Below are 22,624 nucleotides of genomic sequence, written 5' to 3' on the forward strand. Positions count from 1 at the left end.
TGCCTGCTCTGAGCTAGAGGCCACCCTTTGCTCCTGGCCACGTGCTTTTCTGCACATGGCAGCTCACAATACTGCAGTTTGCATCCAGCACGAGAAAGAGAGACTCTCTTAGCAAGATACATTACAGTCTTTTGTAAGATATACACATAATCCAATACAGCATGTCACCGTTGCCATATTCTGTTCATTAGAAGCAATTCATTAAGTCCCACCTCCGCTGGAGGGGAGGGGACCAGACAAAGCATGAAAACCGGGGGGTGTGGATGTGTCTGCTGGCCACACTCCATAGAACAAAAACTATAAAGCTGTATTTCATTGCTTAAATTCATTAACGTTCGTCTTGATGCCCTTACATAATGAGACATTTTTGTTTTCTAATTAAAACATATGGGAAAAAACAAAACATATGAGGAACAAAAATTCTATTGTAGTTTTTAAGTACCAGCACTAGAAGGACATAATGCCTTGGGTTTGAAGAGAACTTTGGATTTCACGATACATTAATATTTGTGAATAGTATTATTTTAGACTAGAAAATGGAGGGCAGAACTGATAACAGATTTCAAGATCAAAACACAGAGTTTAGAATCCGAATGAAGCCTTAATTATAGCCTCTTGTTGTTTATTTGTTGATGAGTTCATTATGCCCCCTTCCCAACTTTGGCCGTTCTTTTAAATAACTTTCGTAGTGAAAAAGAATTTGTACTGGATGGAATGGTGGGTAGGGGAGTGGGCAGTGGCTGGCTTGCACTGTGGCCATAAGCTGTAGGGCTGGGACAGTTAAGTGCAGAGAGCACTGGACTGAAGTCACCAAGATGACATGCACCACAGGTCACCTGGAAGACCTATGCAAAGCATGGATGAAATTAGTGACACAGATCATTTCTTTTTTTTTTTGTTTGAAATACATGTTATGAACTATTTTCTGGAACATGTCTACAAGCAGTGTGTGCAAAAGATCTGGTGGTCAAGAGAATATTTTCACAGGGGACATACAAGACAGAACTCCATGCACAGCCTGGTAATACAGCTGCCTTCTTCTCTCCAAATTGCTTTGCTCATAACTAAGACTGGATCTCCTGCCCCAGCAATAAACAAATGGCACACATGCTTCTTACAGACCCTTCTCTCTGAAATATTCTCTTCTTGCAGTATTTAACTTGGTTGGGAAGCAGAAGTTCCTTGGTGTCCATGAGTAGCCATCTTATAGCTCTTCATGCATGTGGTTCAGAGTAACATTCATTTGGCAATGACTCCATCAGGGTGGCATATTTAAGTCCACAGAGATTATCATTAATAATTATCCAGACAGTGACTGTCCATGATCAGGTTGATATTTCTATCTTTCACCCACTAGCTGACCCCGACTCAGGTCAACCAGATATGCAGAGAGCATTTGCAAAATGCAGGTGGAACCATAAACATAGTTAAGTATTTATGCATCCATGGAGAGTTGAAACAGCAAGCCTCTTAAAACCAAAGGTGCAGTAGTGTGTAAAATGATATTCAGATTCATGAAAGAAAAATGCTTGACGGTATTAGAATGTACACCATGTGTTTGTCTGATAAACATAAACTAGAAGATCCTAAGCAATTAGTTTCTCTCCATGAAATCCTTCTGTATGTGATGAATTCATAGGGGAGATGATATCTCATAAAAAGAGGCCAGATGAACACCACAATAAAAGTCTTCAGGTTACAGAATTCCAATGTTTAAATTCCAATGTGAGAATATGAAAACAAATACATGTACATAGATATGTATGGCTGGGACATTATGCTGTACACTGGAAATTGACACATTATAACTGACTATACTTCAAGGGAAAAAAAGGAAAAAAAAAAAAACCTCCAATATATAAAGAGCTTGCCAATCATCCTTCCTGTGCCTGCAAGAAAAGGGAGAAGAAATTGAAAATTAGTGACTTTTCTTGGACTCATCAAAGACCTGAGATTATAAAGAAACTTGTTACCTTGAAGTCTGGAAAGATGGGCAAATCCAGAGTCACAGACGAGATCTGCTTACCTGGAGCAGAAGTTGCTGGAGTCATAAAATGGTAAGGACACTTAAATGGTCATTTTGATGAATTACTGGAGGCTGAGTGTAGACTAGCATGAGAGTGAAAAACCCATGGGGGCTGAAGTCTTAGACGACCCTCATCCATCAGAGGTTTTATCTCTGGGAGCCCCATGGGGTTTTCAGAGTACACATGCAAATTCTCTAACCTTGTGATGCTGGCAGGAGGAGGGAAAGAGTAATCGTTGTGTAATATGTCCAGTGGATTCTTCATCACTAAGGCGTACTTTTCAAGAGGAAACGATTTTACCCAGAGCCTTATCCCAGGCAGAGGAAGGGAATTCTGCCCAACCTAGCTCATTCTCGCCTCCCTGTCTAACCTAAGGCATAGGGCAAAGCTCAACAACTAGTGTGGAAACACCAGTCAAGGTCTTAGCCCCGAGCTGCAGGTGCACTAAAAAGATGGAGATTTGATCCTAAGATGACAGTATTGGTCCCCTGTCCCACCCTACACCCCTCATCACCCCACACACTCGATTCCAGTAAAATGACAGTACAATACAGCTGACAGAGCTGCAAGATGCAGATGTGCCCTGAGGAGGGAGTACTGAAGCCCAAAGTGAGGAAGGGAGGCAGAAATAAGGACCCCAGAGGAACAGAAAGCCACTGGCACCAACAGCTACAGCAAACATTCATTTCTGCCCAGCTTCTATCCAGATTCACATAAATCCTCACAGTAAAGTCCTCTTTGCCTCAGTACCTAGTCCTCAACACAGCATCCCTGGCATCTAACAAAATATTGCAAGGCATATCAATGGGCAAGAAAAAAAATCTGAGACAAAGCAAGAAATAGCACCAGACTGAGATATGTATGACACAAATTTTGGAATTATTACAAATAGAATTTAAAATGACTCATTCATACGAATGCTCCAATTGTAAAAACAAAACAATATCCCAAGATGGATAGCTAATGTAAGCAGGCAGGCAGAAACTCTAAGAAAGTATCAAAAGGAAATGCTAGGGTGGGAGGGTAGAGCTCAAGTCATAGAGTGCATGCTTAGCACGCATGAAGTCCTGGGTTCAATGCCCAGTACTTCCTCCAAGAATAAATTAATATATAAACCTAATTTCCTCCCATCACCAAATTTTTTTTTTAAAAAGGAAATGCTAGATATCAAAAAACACTGTAATAGAAATGGAGAATGGCTTTAAATGTCTCATCAGTGTGGCCACAACTGAGGAAGGATTTAGGGAGCTTGAAGATAGACCAATGGAAACTTCCCAAACTGAAATGCAAAGACTACAAAGAATTTTAAAAAAAGAAGAGAGACTCCAAGAACTTGGGATATTTCTAAAAGTAGCATATGTGCAGTAGGAATACCAGAATGAGAAGAAAGAAAATGGAGCAGAAGAAATATTTGAAGTAATAATGGACAAAATAATTCCAAAATTAATATCAGACACCAAACTGCAGATTCAGGAAGCTCAAAGAATAACAGGATAAATACAAAACAAACTAACTCACTCACAAAACGTCCACCTAGGCATGTCATATTCACGCCACAGAGAACCAAAGACAGACAAAAACCTTTAAAGAAGCCAGAAGGGTGTCTATTCTACCCTGGAAAAGTCAGTTAAAGGCTGTATTATTTCCAGGCTGTTTCATCATTTTGCATCATACTAGGAGATTTTTTTCAGTATGAATGATGCTAAATTTGTTTTTTTTCCCCCCAGTATTAATGGTGCCAAATAATAGCATCAGATTGTTTTCAATATTAATGATGCTAACGTTGGTTACTTAGTTAAGGTGCTGACCACCAGATTTCTCCATTATAAGGGTTAATCATCCTTTTGAATTAGCATGTAATCTTTGAAGTAATATTTGGGAAATATTTCAGCATCCGTTGATGATCCCTGCCTGAACTGATTATCTCATCAGGTGTTGCTGAAAGTGATTTTTCTAAATGTGAAATAGTTTATTTCACATTTATTATTGAGAATACTTCCGGAAAGAAAAGCTTTCCATTTGTTTCCTCCAAAAGGCAGAGTAAGTGCTAGTCTTTAACCAAGAATTGAGAGTTTTTATATTCAGGTATTACAATAGTCCTTTTGGGGAGTGGAAACATAGATTCTTTTCTCTTCTCTTCCCTTCCTCTCCCCTCCTCTCCCTTCTACTGTTCTCTCCTCTTCTCTCTCTGATACTGTCTACAAGCACCATTAAGGACATATGCATTTAATTAATAGAATATTTTACAATCAAATACACTTACTATTATTTTTATGCTTAAAATGTCCCAAATTTGGACAATGGGAGCCCCATGAAACTAGTTTCTTTGTCCTTTTGACGTCTTTCATTTAGTCCTTCCAGAGGTCAGGGCTCATCTTGCATTTTCCCTGCTGAGATCCCATATTAGCCATTTCTTCATGGATCTCTGCTTCCCCTTAATGTGAAATTATATTTAGAAACCAAGATCTCTGTGTACATGTGCTCATTGCTTCTGAGTGTTATTGTATCTAAGCTCTCTTAATGCATAGATTCAGAATCTGTATTTGAAAAATAAAATTATGAATTAATTTTTTACTCAAAGACAAAGAATTTTGTTAGTAAGCAAAAATAGGAATACTTTACCTACCATCAAATTTGTAACAAAATTTTAGTAAATTTAAGTTAATATTAAACTATTCATTTTTTAACATTATCTCCAATATGACAAAGATTTCAATTCTGCTGTTGCCCTCCTTAAAAGTAAATGAGGTGGGGAGGGTATAGCTCAAGTGGTAGAGCGCATGCTTAGCACCCACAAGGTTGTGGGTTCAATCCCCAGTACCTCCTCTAAAAGTAAACAAAAATAATTACCTCCCCCCACCAAAATAAATTTTTTTAAAAAAGTGAATGAGTACTGGAATTATTGTGCTCAATTTTAGCTTGCAGAATATGTTTTCTTAATTTTTAATGGAAATTTTAAAGCATACTCAAAAATGGAGATAATGTTACCTATCACAGAGCTTTAAAAAAGAACTATTGACACTTTGCTAATCTTATTTCATCTATCTCTTCAAAAAAATTTTTTTTAAAGTTTTATCTATTACAGATGTCAGATATTATGTCATTTCATTGTTAAGAATCCAGTACATATCTCTAACTTTAAGGACTACTTATTTTTACATATCCAGAATGCTATTATCACACTTAAAAGAAATTTAAAATATTTATTTAATATCTTCAGATACTCAATACCCTATAGTCCAATACTATTTCTGTACTTACTTTATGCTAAACATGATACTGATCACTTTACTTAGATCATGTCCTTTCATCCTTGCATAAGGTTTATGGAATATCGAAACTCTCCTTATTTTATTGGTGAGGATACCAAGAGAATATTCAGTGAGTTTAAGTAGCCTGTCTACACTTAACATAGCTCATGGGTTTGCCTGCTTCTAAAACACATGCTCTTATTAATTCTAATGTAGTCTTGGGCTACTTGTCTCCAGATTGTGAGTTCTTGAGGACAAGAGCCACCAAATAGTATTTGTTGAGTAGATATTCAATAAATAAAATTTTGATGAATATTTGATGCACATACAGGTGAGAAAAAGGGGTTCTTCATGTCAACTGCCAAATGTCTCTAAGAGTGAAGATCAGAGGTGGAAAGAAAGTTAGAGCTTATGTTATTAAATTTCCTATCCTCCACAACACGATATACATGGACCAACTTCATCAGAATTACCAGAAATTCCTTGTTAAAATACGTATTTCTGCACCTTACAGAATCGGGAACTTAGAAATAGAAACCCAAATCTTCACTTTCAGCAGGTGCACATAAAAGATTGAGAGCCATGGGAGTGTACAATGTTGCTTATCAAAGGCGATCCAGGGAGCAGCAGACTGGCTTCAAGTGGGAGTATGTTAGAAAAAAGCGGAATCCTGGACTCACCCCTGGTGAATCAGAATTTCCTGAATCAAAACTGCATTTTTACATAACACCATGTACATTCAAGTTGGAGAAGAACTTTGAGAAGTACTTTGAACTATGCTAGTTCTACATCATCCTTAATAAGCAATACTCCAATCTTTCAGATTTCTTAAAACAATTGGCCAAGTGACCAGTTAAACAAAAAAAAGCAAATAGACGAAAAATTGCAAATTAAACCCAACTTGTGCCCTTCTCACTTCTTTGAACCGATTACCCTGCCTTCCCACCCCACTGTTAAATTAGACGTTTCCTCCGGGCCTTTTAATTTTCTATTTCTTTCTGGTGCAGTGCTCTTCTCTCAGGTGTTTGTATGGTCAATCTTTCTTGTTATTTAAGCCTCTGCTAGATATTCCCTACTCAGAAATCCCTTACCTAATTTTCATAATTAATATTGCCTTCCAACAGTCACTTATTATCAGAGTGTTTTGCCTGGTTTTCTCTAATGTGCTTGTCACTATCTGAAGTCACGCTGTTTTTTTTCTTGTTGATCACCTGTCTGCTCCACTGGAACATAAGCTCTGTGTGGGTGAGAACCTCCACTGACTGAAGTCCTATCCCCTATACGTACAGTAAAACCTACCAGAATGTAAACATTTATCATCATAGAACTACAGTCACATACATACAATAATAATATGTTATTACTAGTGACATCCTCCCTCTGAGTTGTAGAAAGCTGCCTTTACTTGAGGCTTAAGCACCTTGCAAGATCATCTTCCTGACGATTGCAAGTGGAAGATTATAGTCAATACTGAATACAAGCAGAAGTGCAATGGCAATGGGTTTTTTAATTGAGGGTAATTGATGTCTCTAGTGCCATCAACTTAAATCCTGACTATAGCAAATACTAACAGCATTGTGCCTTAACTTTTTGAGGCTATATTTCAAGCTTAAAAAATTGGAGAAAGATCAAATCAGAATAGGAAGTCTCAGACTTGGTAATTTATTCATTGTGACTTATGAAAAAAATATATTCAAAATTTTTAGATTTTTTTTTCTGGAGTCCGCAGTTCCTGTCAATAATTTTTTTGGGGAAGGGGTTAACAAAAAACTCTAAATGTTTAAAGACATTTTGGACTTACCTCAACCTATAATCTTTAGGAGGGAGTGAGAAAGGGTGGTAGCCATTCTCTATGTCTTTCAGCTATAACATTATAAAGAAGAAAGAAAAAGCATTTGGATTGTAAATTATCTTTTCCTCAACTTATCCTTTACCTAAATTATACAGCTTTTGAAAAAAAATTTGCAATGAAAACTAAAGCATATACTATCAGCTCTTTTAGAAATAGATAAATTTTTTCATGTGATTTTATGACAGGAGAAGCATCATTGTGGTATGAATGATTCTTCGGATAAGAAATAGGTGACCTCACCTTTACAAACTTTGTTTTTGTGTCCAAAACATAAATCTTAACAATTAGTATTAATCCTTAATCACAGTATATTGGTGTAGATTGCTATTACATAAAGTTAGTTATACTTCTTCACATAGTAATGATAATTTCTCATATTTCAGTAAGAAGACCAGGAAACAAGCATTTCATGTGCATTTATTGATACCATTTTTTTAGCATATGGGTGTTATTTTTATTTTTGTTTTGCGTTTGTTTGATATAACATGAAAAAAATTGAAATTCTTAGGCACTAATTCTTAATAAGATGGTAATTTTGTCCTTTGGCTATTGATGCTATACTATACCAATACTAGAACTACTATTAATTTTGCCATCCGGGTACAAAGGGAAGCTTAGCTATTTTTGTAACTTGAAATACAGAATTAATATTCTAAAAAATAGCTAGAAACTTTATGACACGGGGGACAAAAAGTTAGACCCTCATATATCTAGTTCCAGTGTCAGCCGGAAAATCCAGCTCTGCCGCGCAGTAGTCCTGTGATGCTACTGATACAGTTCACTGACATTAGACACCAGTCTAAACTCTGAAGAGCCCTGTTCTGGGCTTGTGTCAGTGCTCTTTGAGGGGTGAAGGACACAGTCCTTGCAGACTTTACAGAGGTAATGTGTATCTAACTGGGAGGTCGGTAGTGAGGAGTAAATAATTCATGTGGAACTCTTTGCATAGGTAATAATGTTACCACAAAGGAATGCCCTACACCGCTTAGATCAGATTAACAAAGATGGAAGCTCACGCTGTAAATAGCATAAGCTCCTCTCTTCCCTTCTAAACCTGAATGCTTAAGAAAAAATCACTTCTAAAATTGTTGTTTTTCAAAGTAGCCACACAGTGGCAGACTTTAACCAAAAAAGGATAAAGGTTTCTTAAAAAAAATCATGTGCGATGTCTCTTTCTTTAGATGATTTATAAAAGATAAAAGTTTGTAAAATTAAACCTAAGACAGATGCTAGATCTTACTCACCTTTATAGTCTAAAAACCTAGAAATAGAATTTCACAGATCAAAGAGAGTTCTGTTTTGGTATCAGATAGGGGGCCTCTTTCTTGACCCAAAGGTTATTCTTTAGAGTGGAAGGAGCTGTCTTCCCTTTCACTGGGTACTTTTTCTCCTCTGAATCTTGTCTTTTGACCAGGTAGAGACAGGTTCTGCCTAACGAGAAAGCTCTGTTGTTATATTAGAGTTTAAAAACGTGAATATTGGGGTCAAAATCACAAAAATCAGTAGGTTATTATTCTGTCTGTACTACTTAACTCTTGAGTGACTTATTTTCATTAAAATATTTTTAAATGTTCAACACACAAATGACTATGTATCAAATATATCATAGTAGTGGTCTACCACTAGTCTAGGTTTTGCCTTTTGCTACATCAAAGTTTTCCCTAACCAGCTGTCAGTAACATATGCATGGACCAGCCATCTCTTTCTCACCCCCTGCTCATTGCTACCCGCCTCAGTATACACAACATACTTGTCTTGTACAAGGATTATTACAGTATATTATATATGTTAATACATACGAGGATTATTACAACAGATTGTCTTTCAAAGTAAAATTAAGTTACAATTTCTATTCATTTTCATCTTGTCTTTTAATATATTGAAGATGCATATTATTCATATTCTATATTTTCGTAAGGTTTTAAAAGTACCAGAGAAGCAACTACAGTGTAAGTAAATAAACATTTTGACCATTAAGTGAAAGCTCTGGTCTCTGAGGGGCACTGGCAGAAGGCAACTTTATTCTTTATCATGTCTGCTCACTCCACGCATCCTGTCTGCTGTCTACTATCTCCTCAATCATGTGGATAACATCTTGGTGAGCGGCAGAGGTGCGGATACTTTGAGGTTCAATGCCGACTAATACAAGCTCTTCAGACTCTACCGATTTAAAGCACTTTTTGTCGCCCCACCCTGGCCCGCCTCAGAGTTGCATCCAGTGTGAGCAGAGGGTTGCGGTGGGTAATTTCCTTGTTTCTTTGGTCCTCTCTCTTTGTGCTACTTCATCTCCAGGTTTGGAGAGTGGAGAGGAGCGGCAGCGAAGGACAGAAAAAGTCTTCTTGAGTGGCAGAACTGTAATCAGAGGTGACAGATGTCCGTAGCTGCCCGTTTCTCAGGGCCCTCTACAGATTCCGTGCTTTGGGGGTCCGGCGGAAGCTTTCTGCCTGGGTGCTGTCTTTTCTGGCTTCCTTACAACTCCCGGCCCATTCTCCCACTTACTGTTCATGCCCTCTCTGCTGAGGTCACCTCCCTCCTGTCGGGAAAACTTTCAGAACTCATTCTATTCAGGCCTGCTTGCTTTCAGCCAGGTGTCCACGTATGACTCCCGGGGAACTCGCCTCCGGCTCTGTCGATGAGAGCAGAGCTCACTCTCAGAGAAAGCTCTCCTGAAACATTCATTTTAGAAACCACTCCTTGAGTTCAGACTTTGGAGATCTGTCTCTTTCCTGCTCACAGAGCACACGCATCCAGCGCTCCCTCTGGCTTAGCCTAGGGTGAAATGCACACCACCCTTCTCTCCACAGTGGAGGGGCTGGGGGACGGGGGAGGGCACGACACAATGGGCTTTTAAAAATGAACTTCAAATTCACTCTCGGTCTTTTCTTCTGTAGGTTAGGTGTGGGTGATGGGCTGAAGCTGACAGAGAGGTAAATTCACAATATTATGGTCTATGACTCACTTTAGAATATGAAGGTTTTGAGCGTTTATTTTATTGATCTCAGGTGAAATTATAATACACTGGAAATTTCAAATTAAAACTTTATGTTATATATATGTGGATCTTATTACCCTGAAAATGATGTGAAATTTAAAAATTTTAGACTAGTGATGTAGTAGTTAAAATACGAACTTTGTAGTTGGTCTAGGATTAAATGCAGGATAGGATCATTAGCTGTGTGAATTTGGGCAAGTTACTTGATTTTTCAGAACCTTATTTTCCTCCTCTTTAGAAGGGAATTGCTTCCCATATTTATGATGTAGAATTAAGTGAGGTAATGCATTAAAAATGCTTAACATGTAACTACCACATTAAGCACATTTCAAAAATGGTACTTTTAAAAACATCTCCATTTCATTGTTCGTCTGAAACTATGTTCTTACTCCTCAAACCTGTCCTATGTGCCACTGTCACAATGATGCTGTAAGCATCCCACATTCATCACACGCCTAACCTGCTTAGGGATTAGCAATGCCTCCGTGGCCTGAGTCAGATATAAATGTTCTAGCCTAACCCTCAATACTGTCCAAACTTTCTACCAGACCCTCTGTCCAGTCCTGGCTTCAGCCAAAACTCTCTCTACTGCACTCAGTGTGTTTATCATGTTCCATGTGCATTCTTTTCTTTGCTACTTTCCTTTTACTGTTTTCCCTACCAAACATGTTCTCTCTTTTCCTTCAATATCCAAACCTCACTCATCTGAAAGCCCACAATTTTAGTCCATAAATTTTCCCTGACCTTTCAAACCCGTTGTATTCTCAGGCTTATTTCCGTGATGACTTTCTTTTTCTCACTTAGTTGGCACAGCATCCAAGCTGAGTCACTCTTTCTTGCAGATATGGCGAAATACACCCCTAGGAACTTGGGATACTCGTTGCTCAGCAAGCCAGGCCTGTGGGGAGTTGGCTCCCGTGGGCTGAACCTTGACCAGTGGGAAATAGGAGGTAAATTCCACCTCCGTTCTCTCTGCTGTGGATCCCCCAAGGAGTATTTCGTTCCTACAATCATTTTACTGATGTCACTTGTGCTGTGTGTGAATTCGCTGCCAGCAGCTGCTGTGTCCCATTGATGATTCTGAAGAAGGAGCCAGGACTGTAGTGCTTCTTACCACACTACACAGCTTTTCAGCTTTCCCTGCCTTGCTTTTTTTTTTTTTTCTTCCATCATCCTCACTTGTCTGGACTTATATGCCCCAAATTAAGGGTGAACACTTAATCTAAGCCTCAGGGTCTCTTTTCTAAAGGACCTAGGCCAAGACAACTGTGAAAAGTCCCCTTCCCAATGCCTAAAATTATATAATATCTACAATACTCATTTAACACTTAAGACTAATTTTCTGTTTTATGATCATGTATATATTGTTATTTATCTTTTTTAAATGCCTCCATCAACCAGCTAGACTATATTTTCTTTATGGGAAGAGTTCATATTGTTTTCTTTTCTTTTAATAAGTTGTCAAGTAACATTATGCCCAAGAAAGAAGCTCACTATATATGTATTAATAAGAAATATATGTGTAAATCAAAGCTACTTCAATAAAAATAAAAATTTAAAAAGTATATAAAGAAATACATGAATAATTAAAGCTGTTTAGAACCATTTAGTTATACCAGTTACACCAATATTTTCTATTAGAAAAAGAAATTTTCTATAAAAATTTCCTTGCCTTGAGAAGGATTTAGTTCTCTTTGTTTATAGATACACAATATTTACAGATTGTTAAATTTCAAATATTCTTAAAAACAAAGGCAAACATTGTTATTTAAACAACACTTGTTGTTCTCTAATTCTTATTACTTTAGGGCCCCAAAAATGATCCAGCAGAAATTAAAAAGAGCATTTAGCAAGTAATGATAGTAAACCAGGAATAAAGGGCATACTGTTTGTAGGTAATAAAATAGAAAAATGAGGCTTTTAGCAAGACAAGTAAAGAAGACAAACATGCCAAAGAAGAAAACTGCTCAATTACTCTGGCTCTGTTTTTACTTTACTTTGGCCGATTTTGTAAATTCTGGGAAGTTACAGGAGGCAAGAAAATGACTTCTGTAAAAACTTTGGGATGTTTAAATCTAGTGAATACACATTATTTTGTTGAGTTGATGGTATTTTAACATAATTTGCAGGTTAGTATCTAGAAATGTCAAGTCTTTTAAACTGGAATAGTTAAGCATTAGCATTGGAGGAACTTTAAAAATAACCCGTTCCAGTTCAACATATGAAGGACCTAAGGCAGAGAAAAATAAAGTGAAACATCAAAACCACTCAGCTAATAAGTGGAGGAACTGGTTTTAGAATTCACAGATTCTGAAGCATGATATGCTACTTTGTGAAGTAAATCATCATTCTTAGTTGTTTAATTAAAATGTATGCAAAGTGTTCTACAATCACAACAGGGTATCTTTGTAGAACTTGGGGTATCCTTAAAATCATATAATGCAACCTTGGAGTTGGTGATGCCAAATTTTAGAAATGAGACCTAGAAAATTTAAACAAAGATCCTCCTTTGGAGCTGTTTTAAAGAAATAAGATCTTAGATTCTGATAAAGAATTATTTTTAAATCTAATATTTTAAAATGTGCTTTGTAAGGTAAGGCCATCACAGTATGGAACACACACAGCCATTAGCTTATACTTTAGTAATTCAGCAATAGAATCAGTGAACATGTGCGTATAAGTGTCTTATAAAATCAGCCAATACATATTTAATAAATATTGGCTGAGCTTAAATTATTAGGTTGTATACAACACAGATGAATATGTGAAAAAAATTAGCAAGCATATGGAGGGAATTGATTAAATCTACCTATAAGATTATTATCAGTATACTAACAGACAAAACAGAGGCTTAGAAAAAATTCTGGTTTCTAGGAAGGAACTTAGAAAATGAAGAAAATGAGAGAAAAAGAACAAATAGAAAACAATCTTTATAGCAGAGTCACTGTTTGGAACTAGAATCATAATATTTTCATTGATAGCGTCTCAATAGTCTCTCTCTCTCTTTTACTAAATAAACTTATTTTATAGAAGAGTTTTTGGTTCACAGCAAAATTGAGAGTCAGTTCCAAGAGATCCCATGTACCCCTGTCCCCACATAAGCACAATCTCTCTTTTTAGCATCACACACCACAGTGGTATATTTGTTACAATTGATGAGCCTACGTTGGTTAATCATAATCACTCAAAGGCCATAGTTTACATTAGGATTTATTATTGGTGTTATGCATTCTCTGGATTTGGACAATTACATAATGGCATATATCCATCATTGTAGTATCAAACAGAATCGTTTCACTGTCTTAAAAATCATTCATATGCTGCCTGTTTATCTTTCTTTCCCCCTACTCTCTGGCAACCATGGATCTTTTTATTGTCTCCATAGTTTTGCCTTTTCCAGAATGTTGTATAGTTGAAGTCATACAGTATGCAGCCTTTTTAGATTGATTTCTTTCACTTAGTAGTATGCTTTTAAGGTTCCTCATGTCTTTTTATGGTTTGATTGGCCACAGGGAAGCCAATGTGGCAGGAGTGAAACAATCAAGGGGAAGAATGAACAGATGAAGTCAGAGAACTAACAGGGCAGAAGTGGGGTGTATCATGTAGGGCACTGAAGGCCGTAGTAAGGACTTCATCTTCACTTTAATCTTTCACATTGATTTTTTTTCAAACAAAATAAATTAAATATTTTGCAAGTCAGATTTCTCCAGAGAAACAGAACCAATCAATAGAATATATATATATATATATATATATATATATATATATATATAGTGACTTGGCTTAGGCAGTTATGCAAGCTGACAAGTCAGATCTGCTGTCAGCAAGCTGAAGACATGGGAAGCCATGCTTCAATTTGAGTCCAAAGACAAGAGTAACCAATGTCCCAACTCTAAGACTTGCCAGACAGAAAGAATTCTTTGCCAGTCTCTTTTTGTTCCGTTCAGGTCTTGAACCCATGAGAAGAGGCCTACCCACATTAGGGAGGGCATTCTGCTTCATTCAGTCTGCCAGTTCAAATGTTATTCTCATTCATTCAGAAATGCTCTCAAAGACACACCCAGAGTAATGTCTGACAGAATGCCTGGGCATCCCACGTCCAGTCAAGCTGACACATAAACTTAACTCTCACAAGCATTATTTATTATGAGTATTTCTATATCTAAATGATTATTTAGAAGAAATGAGAATGTAATAATTTTGCTGTTTCATAAGTAATTTCTGGATAAGGACATTCTATTCTATTCTATTTTTCACATATCTGATTAACAATTACGTACCAATTCTCTTGAAAAGTTTACCTGGATTCTAAAATTCATGACTCTACCCATACCTCTTTAATGATCTAAACAATTCTATCCTTACTTTAAATAGTCTATATGATAGAACTTCTTTTCTTTCCTAACCTCATTCACTCTACTTAAAAGGAGCCTCCAAATGTCCATTATGGAGAAAATAGGTGATGTTCTTCAGAACATGGTAAGCAATAGCCTAAGGAATCAGAGCTTTGAAAAATTTTGTTGAAATCACATGGTCTCTATGTGGTCACTCCCTGAGTCCTGGGAACCAAAGTATATAGCATTACCTCAAAGGAACTCACCTCTTACAGCTCCTGAACATAGTTAATTACGCTGACTTTTCAGATAGATGCAATTATACTCAATAATTATAGCTACCTTTTTTTTTAACTTTCATCTGAAAATTATATTTGTATATTAAAAAATATAGTGAGCTTAATTAGAATAATCTTGCTTGTACTTGTTTTTCTTACTTGTATTTTTTCTTTCCTTTTTAATGAACTCATTCAAAATATTTTAGCACTGGCATTTATATTTACGCTGTAAAATTAACTTCACTATCTCTAGGCTTATTGAGTCGCCCTTCCAAGGAGGGCGACTAGAGTCAGGCTGTGCTGAGTCCCAGGAGCGATTATTCACATCTCTTGGCAACTCCATGTTCAGCGGTGTCATGTTGGAATAGCTTGAAACTGACTGTGATGAGAATATTTATACCACATAAATGAATAAATGCAACATATCAGCGTTCCCTTCCCTTCTCCTCCTCCACCCTCCTTCCCAAACAGTCTACAAGCTGGTTAAACATTACTACTTATTCCTCTTATTTAGGGATATTTTGTAGTAAATATACTAAGAAAAATGTATTACATTTAAGATTTAAATCTCTTTTTAATACAGCTTAAAATAATTAACAATTTTTATAATTCTATGCAGTCAAAATGGAAATTTCTGCAAGTTTTTAGGTCCTCTGATGTTTGGTCCCCTCTACGAAATTCAGAAAGTACAAAGGGTATAAATTAAATGTGAATAACAATAGTACCTAGTCTAAAGAATTCTATTGAATTTTAAATAACCAATGCAAATGCTTATTCCAATGTCTGCCTTGCAGTAAGTGCTTAATAAATATTTTTGCTAACAGTAGAAGAATTAGAAATACTTTATTTGTAGTGGAAGAATATTATATAATAGCCTCTACTCCCTTGCACCCCTGCCAACCTACTCCAAATGCTCAAGGAAATTTTATGTACTCGCATAAGAAGGCCTTGATTTGTATAAAACAATACACAACAAAATATACTATAGAATAACATGCACTTCTAGTCATTTCTCTGTTCATACTTATATGTATACACACATCCTACGGACACGAAGACAAATGGGATTATGCTATACCTTTTAAAACCTTTTCAACATCTAATATATCATGGTAATCTTTCCAGGCTAGAACACAGAGGCAACTCAGCATGTAGTTATAGGTCCATATTCCCTCACTTGAAACCCTTGGGATTAGTTGTGTGTTGAAATTCAGATTTTCTTTTTAATTTTGAAACGGTGTTATGACGCACGTTCTGTATACTGTTATAGCATTTCCCATTATGTCTTGGGTGGCAACCGTAATCAAACGCATTCAGATTTCTGCAGGGACCTGAATGCATACTCACATTAAATAGAATAAGTAAAGGTTATGAAAAACTTCATGTTCAGTCAGGTTAGGTTTTATCTACAAGGAAGTTTATGTTAGATTTGCAAAGGGATTATGGATCTGTATAATTCTCTGACTTTTGAAAAGCCCATTAATAAGCAATATCTCGAAAAATGCACTGAGAAACAATGATCCGGAGGAAGCAGAGAGGAAGCCAGAGTTCAAAAGGCCAGAGAGTGCTCTGGAGCCCCAGTGATCTCAGAAGTGGCATGACACTCCAGGCAGGTAAAAGGTCTGCAGAATAATGGCTTTGCCCAACATGTTTTGTGACTATAAAACACAAAGCAGGCACAGAGCCATAGTCAGCTTCTTGATCGAATCCCAGCATGTATGCACCACAGGTGTGCATTCTGTACATGCTGGGAAGGGGGTGCTGTGGCAAGAGCTTTACTGAGGAGCTGAAAGATTTACTGAGTCATCTGAAGAAACTCAGCGTGGGAAAATTCTGTTCTGCCCGTGCAGCGAAGAAGTGAGAAACAACTGGTGACTGCAGTGTTCCGACGAGTAGAAACAGGCTCGGTAATGTCTGCTGGTCACACACTTTCAAGAATATTACAAAACAAGGAAAGGTTGCACCTTTGGATTAATTTTGACCTCTTTGAAAAAATTCAAAGACTGATTCTGATTCATATATGCTAGTCAGAAAAATGAAGCAGTATTTCTCTGCAGTCTCACGCTGCATACAATAAAACATACTCTGAAAAATCAAATCCATCTCCTTATATGCACATAACCATTAAATACTACACAGGCAGACGGAAGGCATCCTCTTCTTACTCAGAGGGAAATTTTTGCCATTGCCGTCTGATTTTCAGTGAAATGGTTGTAAGTCAAGGAAAATAGGAGTTAGAATGCATGCTTATATTAATACATTTTCTTTGTTTACACATTACAGGTAGTACTTTTAAGTGTCCCACTTTAACTGCCTGCTCTCAGTCTATTTAGTGTTTTCTCATGGTTTTATATTTTTACAATGTGTTCAAGCTAAGGGCAACCAAATAAAATCAATGTATAATTTATAAAGTTGAATAAAATAAGGGTCTTTCAGTTAAAAACCCACAAGATGAAACAGAGGTAGATTTAAAACTGGAAAACTTGATTTTATCCCTGATTCTATCACATTTGAGTCATATCCTTTTTCCAGCTGCTTAACATCTTTGAAATTATTCTGCCTTTATCAAAGAATTATTGTGATTGTGTTTTAATGTTGAACAACGACTGTGAAAAGTTTTATAGAAATGTAAAGCACTATTGTTTTTCATTCATGCATTTATGAAACATGCCTTCAGTTCACTGAATGCCAAGCAGTGCTAGCTCCCAGAGTACCTAAGATGTGAAACAGAGGCAGAGGGGGTATGAAATGCCTGTGGGAGCCAGTGGAGTATATAGCACACATACTCTCCTGCACATCCTGTAGCAACATGTGTGAGAAACAAGGGGAATGCTTTAGTCTAGAGAGATAAGTGTGGGAGTATTAGTAAGTGAAAATGCTCACAAAGGGAGAACATCGGAGGAGCGAACAGAGAACATCGAAAGTTACGGTGCATTTGGAAGAAGAGTAATCTCCAAATGAAACAGAAATGAAGGAGGGAGAGACGTAGGAGGGAAAAAGAGAATAACAGACTAATATGGGTTATTACTAAGTTTCACAGTTAACAGACAACAGCATAAAAAAGATGGTAACCCAGGGCATAAAAATAAATAAAATGAGGTAATGAGTCGATGTTGGAAATGGTTGGAAGAAAATGCTTTGTAACATAAGTGCTGAAACAAGTGGTCTTCTAGGCTTTACAAGTCCTGACTTGCTGCTTTTAAATTGTCTCTTGGGTGTCAGGATTATTTATGATATGTTGTGTGTGGTAATTCAAGCAAAGCAGGTTCACCATGAGAAATAGAAGTATGGAAATTATGGTAGTCTATGAAGTTATTATACTATAAGTTTGTCAAAATATTTTGCTGGCAAAACCATGAGAAATTGAAATATGTTACATATTTGATAGAAGTATGAATTGCAGCATTTCTGAAAGCAAGTTAGGGCACTTAAGAATTGAAGAGGTGCATATTTTATGATCTAGGAATTTCACTTCTAGAAATCCAGTTTACAAAAGCAAAAGTCCCAGTCTTTAATTGGATAGGTCAAAGAATATTTATTGCAGCATTCTTTATACAAATGTACAAAACATTAACAAAAACCCTTGGGGCCAAATATGTTAAAGAATTCTGATGTTTGGGGATTTTTGTAACAATAAGATGAAGGCTATTCCATATATTATTTATCACTGAAGGGCTAGGGCAGCCCCTCATAATCAAACACATTTATATTTCTGCAGCAAAATGTATGAATATTCAGATTAAGTATGTTAAAGATTATAAATAGTCTCATATTGCTTCAGGTCAGAAAAAATGACAGAAAAAAGATTAATTTTGGAATTGCAAATAAGTTTTTGAGAACCTATAAATAAATTTTAAACAGGAATTATCTAGATGTCTATAGAAAATGTTCAGCTTCTATTTAAAATAATAGGTTAGATTTATAAGTGTTGACTGTGATAAATTATGTAAGGGGAAAAATAATTTTTCAGATTAGCATGAATGGTATTGTCTCACTTCTGTAGAAAAAAATCACCTGCATGTCTGCATTTGCATTTTGTTACAAGCATGGGAAAAAGTATAGAGGTATGTTTGCACAGAAGATGGCTATGCAATATATTTTTTAATCATCACAATATAATAGAAAGTTTAAAAAATAAATAAGGCTTATTGAATGTATCATAAACTTTGACTTCACGTACTTGGCTTGTAGCAGTATGGCTATTTATAGACAGTTTGCAGGCAAGAGTATAGATAATGTTGCTTTAAATTTTCTGGTAAGGTAAGCAATTCACCAATGTGTGATTAATACTTAGGTGCAAAAATGTGTTAATTAATGAATGATGCAAAGAAAGCAATTAAAATGTAAGGGGGTATTCATCTATTTTTGCTGATGAGATCAGTCCCTTTAGCAAAATACAGGAATGATATTTAGATAAGGAAATTGTACCCAGTAAAGAATCAATCCTCCCTCTCTAAAATAATTAAAATCATGGTGTATAGTGAAGTGTGTGTTAAAATTCTCAAACATGTAATGGGGGGTGTTGGGGTATAGCTCAGTCATGCTTAGCATGCATGAGGTCCTGGGTTCAATCCCCAGTACCCCCATTAAAAAAGAAATTAAAAATAAATAAATAAATAAATAAATAAATAAATAAATAAATTTAATTACCCCCCCAAAAAAGAAAAAAAAAAACATTTAAAATAAAAAAGAAGAAAACTCGAACATTTAAAGATATGTATAAAAAAAAGCATAGAGTATAAAAATGAATGAAACTGAATATTAAATACTTATTTAATAGTCTTTTAAGTGATGAATTTTATTTTATTTTTTATTTTATTTTTTTTTACATTTTTATTGATTCATAATCATTTTACAGTGTTGTGTCAAATTCCAGTGTTCAGTACAATTTTTCAGTCATACATGGACATATACACACTCATTGTCACATTTTTTTCTCTGTGATTTATCATAACATTTTGTGTATATTTCCCTGTGCTATACAGTGTAATCTTGTTTATCTGTTCTACAATTTTGAAATCCCAGTCTATCCCTTCCCACCCTCTACCCTGCCCCCCCCAGGTAACCACAAGTCTGTATTCTCTGTCCATGAGTCTATTTCTGTCCTGTATTTATGCTTTGTTTTTGTTTGTTTGTTTGTTTTTGTTTTTTAGATTCCACATATGAGCGATCTCATATGGTATTTTTCTTTCTCTTTCTGGCTTACTTCACTTAGAATGACATTCTCTAGGAGCATCCATGTTGCTGCAAATGGCATTATGTTGTCGGTTTTTATGGCTGAGTAGTATTCCATTGTATAAATATACCACCTCTTCTTTATCCAGTCACCTGTTGATGGACATTTAGGTTGTTTCCATGTTTTGGCTATTGTAAATAGTGCTGCTATGAACATTGGGGTGCAGGTGTCATCCTGAAGTAGATTTCCTTCTGGATACAAGCCCAGGAGTGGGATTCCTGGGTCATATGGTAAGTCTATTCCTAGTCTTTTGAGGAATCTCCACACTGTTTTCCATAGTGGCTGCACCAAACTGCATTCCCACCAGCAGTGTAGGAGGGTTCCCCTTTCTCCACAGCCTCTCCAGCATTTGTCATTTGTGGATTTTTGAATGGCGGCCATTCTGACTGGTGTGAGGTGATACCGCATTGTAGTTTTGATTTGCATTTCTCTGATAATTAGTGATATTGAACATTTTTTCATGTGTTTTTTGATCATTTGTATGTCTTCCTTGGAGAATTGCTTGTTTAGGTCTTCTGCCCATTTTTGGATTGGGTTGTTTATTTTTTTCTTATTGAGTCGTATGAGCTGCTTATATATTTTGGAGATCAAGCCTTTGTCGGTTTCACTTGCAAAAATTTTCTCCCATTCCGTAGGTTTCCTTCTTGTTTTATTTCTGGTTTCCTTTGCTCTGCAGAAGCTTGTAAGTTTCATTAGGTCCCATTTGTTTATTCTTGCTTTTATTTCTTCTAGGAGAAAATTTTTGAAATGTATGTCAGATAATGTTTTGCCTATGTTTTCCTCTAGGAGGTTTATTGTATCTTGTCTTATGTTGAAGTCTTTAATCCATTTTGAGTTGATTTTTGTATATGGTGTAAGGGTGTGTTCTAGCTTCATTGTTTTACATGCTGCTGTCCAGTTTTCCCAACACCATTTGCTGAAGAGACTGTCTTTATTCCATTGTATATTCTTGCCTCCTTTGTCGAAGATGAGTTGACCAAAAGTTTGTGGGTTCATTTCTGGGCTCTCTATTCTGTTCCATTGGTCTATATGTCTGTTTTGGTACCAATACCATGCTGTCTTGATGACTGTAGCTCTATAGTATTGTCTGAAGTCTGGGAGAGTTATTCCTCCAGCCTCTTTCTTTCTCTTCAGTAATGCTTTAGCAATTCTAGGTCTTTGATGGTTCCATATAAATTTTATTATGATTTGTTCTAGTTCTGTGAAATATGTCCTGGGTAATTGGATAGGGATTGCATTAAATCTGTAGATTGCCTTGGGCAGTGTGACCATTTTAACAATATTGATTCTTCCAATCCAAGAGCATGGAATATCTTTCCATTTTTTAAAGTCTTCTTTAATTTCCTTCATCAATGGTTTATAGTTTTCTGTGTATAATTCTTTTGCCTCCTTGGTTAGATTTATTCCCAGATATTTTATTACTTTGGGTGCTATTTTAAAGGGGATTGTTTCTTTACTTTCTTTTTCTGTTGATTTATCATTAGTGTAAAGAAAGGCAACTGATTTTTGAACATTAATTTTGTAACCTGCTACCTTGCTGAATTCTTCGATCAGCTCTAGTAGCTTTTTTGTGGACCTTTTAGGGTTTTCTATATATAGTAACATGTCGTCAGCATATAATGACACTTTTACCTCTTCTTTTCCAATTTGGATCCCTTTTATTTCTTTCTCTTGCCTGATTGCTGTGGCTAGGACTTCCAGGACTATATTGAATAGGAGTGGTGATAGTGGGCATCCTTGTCTTGTCCCAGATTTTAGTGGGAAGCTTTTGAGTTTTTCACCGTTGAGAACTATGCCGGCTATAGGTTTGTCATATATAGCTTTTATTATGTTGAGATATGTTCCCTTTATACCCACTTTGGCGAGAGTTTTTATCATAAATGGGTGTTGAATTTTATCAAATGCTTTTTCTTCATCGATTGAGATGATCATGTGGTTTTTGTCCTTTCTCTTGTTGATGTGATGTATTACATCGATTGATTTGCGTATGTTGAACCAGCCTTGTGTCCCTGGGATGAACCCCACTTGGTCATGATGTATAATATTTTTTATGTGTTGTTGGATTCTATTTGCTAAAATTTTGGTGAGGATTTTGGCGTCTATGTTCATCAGTGATATTGGCCTATAATTCTCTTTTTTTGTAGTGTCTTTGCCTGGTTTTGGTATCAGGGTGATGGTGGCTTCATAGAATGAGTTTGGGAGTATTCCCTCCTTTTCAATCGTCTGGAAGAGTTTGAGAAGGACTGGTATGAGTTCTTCTTTGTATGTTTGGTAGAATTCCCCGGTGAAGCCGTCCGGTCCTGGACTTTTATTTGTAGGGAGGTTTTTAATTGCTATTTCTATTTCCTTTCTAGTGATCGGATTGTTCAAGTGTTCAGTTTCTTCTTGATTCAGTTTTGGTGGACAGTATGTTTCCAGAAACTTGTCCATCTCCTCTAGGTTATCCAGTTTGGTTACATATAGTTTTTCATAATATTCTCGTATGATATTCTGTATTTCTATTTTGTTTGTTGTAATTTCTCCATTTTCCTTTCTTATTTTGCTAATTTGTGCTCTCTTTTTTTTCTTCTTTGTGAGTTTGGCCAGAGGTTTGTCGATTTTATTTACTTTTTCAAAAAACCAGCTTTTGGTTTGGTTGATTTTTTCTATGGTCT

At 36.2% G+C, this 22,624-nt stretch overlaps 1 pseudogene; it reads left to right on the plus strand.

Annotated features, from left to right (window-relative positions):
• The first annotated feature begins 926 nt into the window (after positions 1-926).
• Positions 927-1,431, plus strand: LOC140688734 (AKT-interacting protein-like; annotated as a pseudogene).
• Positions 1,432-22,624: the final 21,193 nt, after the last annotated feature.

The sequence above is a fragment of the Vicugna pacos genome, chromosome 2 (genome assembly GCF_048564905.1).
Source record: "Vicugna pacos chromosome 2, VicPac4, whole genome shotgun sequence".
Classification (NCBI taxonomy): domain Eukaryota; kingdom Metazoa; phylum Chordata; class Mammalia; order Artiodactyla; family Camelidae; genus Vicugna; species Vicugna pacos.